Genomic DNA, 3,348 nt, shown 5'->3' with positions numbered 1-3,348 from the left:
TGATTTTTGTCATCCCTGAAACTCATCCCCGCGCAGGAATCAAACATTGTTACTACCAAAGTCTGATTCCCAGAATCGAACACGGACGGTGGTCCAATTCCCAGAATCGGATGGTCCGACTTTTACAATCTGTCCAACCCATCCTATCCAATCGGACATACCCTGTCCAATTTCAAAAATTGGACACCCCATAATCAAACTCCCAGAATCGGACGCACGAAAATCGGACACAAAAATTGGACCATCCAAAATCAAACACCTATCAAATCAGACGCATAAAATCGAACCAACCCATAATCGGACCACTCAAACTTGAACAATCTGATCGACTGATCATACCAAAAAGACGTCCGATTCTAATAATTGAACTCCTGAGAATTGGACCTTTGAGAATCGCACAAAAAATTGTCAAATTTGGATAGGTGAATGTAATACAAATTTGACACATCTAAGCCCTGAAATCTGTCTAGAGCTGAAAACACATCATAGATCTATCACCGAGCTGAAATCTAGAGCAAATAGTTCAAAACGTGGATATGAATGGTCCTTCAAATCGAATATGGTGTTTAGTGTAACGGCCCTGAGGGCCGGGGGGGACTCTGCACCTCCCCCAAGGTTGGAGAGAAAACGCTCGCCATGACAGGTCCTCCAAATTATATCCTAGTGTAGTAATGGCTCTGCACAAGCATAGAGTCTCACTTGCAAAATAGCAACCAAAAGCCCATACTCGAACAAAAACAAATAGAGACCCTAGAACCACAATGGGCCAATCTAGCCAACAAGGGCAAAAAGGCCATACCACAAAAACATGTATGGGCTTGTGTTGACTAGATTGCATCTAGTCAAAGCAGAATGCAACAACATCAAGCTACAACTGTGAGGATGACTATACATAACAGTCCTGATGATAGATGCACCTTGAACGGCACTACACAAATGACCCAAGACATCAATAGAGAATCCACATCTGCATGTGCAGTTGGAGACTCAAAGGCATGTATCAGAAGGCTTGAATTTATAAGCCAAGACCCAGAAGATGAAGACATAGTACCACTTGCCTATCTTAGGGTCAAACTCATTGCAAAAATAGAGCATAGTATTGATGCTCTCATCGTTGAAGGGGCAAATTTCAATATCTTGATCTATGAAGCATGTACCCTACTAGGCCAACTAGATCTGGCACCGACTAATGCAACTCTTAGTCCTTGCAGGGGACACCCACAACCACTTATAAGGAAGTGCAAAATCCTTGTAACTATTGAAACGGAAAGCTTGCCTATCCTATTCCATGTTCCTCCAAATAGTACTGATTGTGGAAAGGAAACCCTCCTATAGGAAGACCCTTCAAAAGGGCGATGAAGTGTGAGGCCGACTATGTAGCATAGAGGATACACTTGACACTACCGCGTGTGAGGATGATCACAACCTTTAGTAAGTGTGACATCATCAAACCTCGAGGAAAAGACAAGGAACATTCTGACATACCATGCAAGCCTAGTGACAAGAGCAAGGACTTGTTGAAAGAGTTGATACAAGCGCATGTTGAACAAAGAGAACCAGTGAGCGAGGCCATGCTCGAAACAAGAAGGTGAGGAGACAATGCCAAGGATAGGCTTTGGACTTATAAATATCGTAGAAGGCCACAACGGAAGCTCAAGCCTTACAAATAAAGGTATCGATGGAGAGCCATCACAATGCCGCGATGGATATCCAAAGCCTTGCTACATGCTCAAGGGTATTATGCAGCTAATCGATGGATTTGGGTGCCAAAACCCCTTCTAAACCACCTCTATCATCTGAAGGCCAAATCATATCAAAAGCAAAGAAGTGCAGTAGGAAACCTAAACGAAAATCCAAGCCTAGAGTCAACAACATTAGAGTGACTAAGCCCCTCATGATTGAAATCAAGAAACCAAACATGATTACTCGAAAGATAGATCCTCAACCTAGTATGCTTAACAAGTAGGTATCACATGTAACCGTCCAGTGTGCACAAAGACCACTAGTGCCCAAGGAGCCTTTGACTTCCCAAGAGGATAATGAGTACCTCAAGCACAATGTTGCTCATGATAAGGCTGATTGCTCAATAAATCAAATGGAAGAATCGTCTAATAACCATGAGCAAATCTTTCAGCTGTGCCAAGTCCACCTAGCAGTCCCAAATCTCCTACACCCCTCTTTCCCTAAATGGACACAAGAAGCACCATAGCAGTCGTCAAGTGCAACCGCTCTATCCCAATCTCTATCTCCATCTGAGCTTCCAAATGTCCAAGACATGGGACATGACACCGCCCTTAGCTCTCAGCCTAAGGATATGCCTATGCAATCCACCATGACTAGCTTGATCTACATAAGTGAATGTGCAAAGGGTAACAAAATATATGACCACTTCTAATCTACTTAAGGACTTAACACTACAGTCTATCAATAGTGGCCAGCCCACTGAACTAGCCGCTACTACTTCCTATCAGGGATCACAACCTTTGGCTGTGTTGACAACGCTCCTTACGGAACATATCCTTAGCAATTCACCTATGGAAGAGGTGTCGCAACAAACATCCTTGACACCTCCATTGCTTTTGAAGCACCTAAAGTCTAGGCTTGAGGAGAAATCTCTCGAAGATTTGGCCAAAGAGATAGCGCATATCTGACTAATGAACTAGAGATGAAGTGCCTGATGAAGCTTGATCACAAGCTGACAATCATCACACGTGCATACATCCATGTGGACATTGGAAGGCCAACACCAAAGCACACAAAGCTCATAGTCGAACCCCTAACTTGGGACGAGCAACATGTTTGCTCCTGCTATGTAGATGTTTTGCTGAGGAAGTCACAAAGGACGTCCCAAAAGCCACAACTAGAGAATTGTGTTTGATACCCTCACTCTATATTGCAAAATGTGAGACCAACAAGGAAAATCTTGAATCAATCAAAAAAAAGGAAAAAAAAAGGTAATTTTGTGCAGAAATGGTACTTCAACCAACGTTTGTTGGTAGCCAAAATTGGCCACCAACTAATGACACTCGCTTAGCAAAGGAAAGCCCTTTGGACGTCAATACATGATCCCACGTACGTTGCCCAACCTCATTATGAGTGTTGGCAGCGGTCCATGAGGTCTAGCTTTCTTCCACTCTCCAAAAACATCCCTTGTATGATACTCTAGAAGAATATTTGCACATGGCTAGAAGGCTAGGAGTAGGGAGGACCCTGCAATCCTAGATGTCTATGCTTCCCATCAATACAACCCTGACTTCTTCAACTAGTTTTCTCCAAGCTTACATGACAAGAATCCTAAACTGTCTCTTGGTTCTACACTAGAGTCACCCAAACCTCCTAAGAAAGAGA

The sequence above is a fragment of the Lygodium microphyllum genome, chromosome 8 (genome assembly GCF_053477565.2).
Source record: "Lygodium microphyllum isolate KBCC chromosome 8, Lygodium_microphyllum_v1.1.10, whole genome shotgun sequence".
NCBI lineage: Eukaryota > Viridiplantae > Streptophyta > Polypodiopsida > Schizaeales > Lygodiaceae > Lygodium > Lygodium microphyllum.
This window is presented reverse-complemented; position numbering follows the sequence as displayed.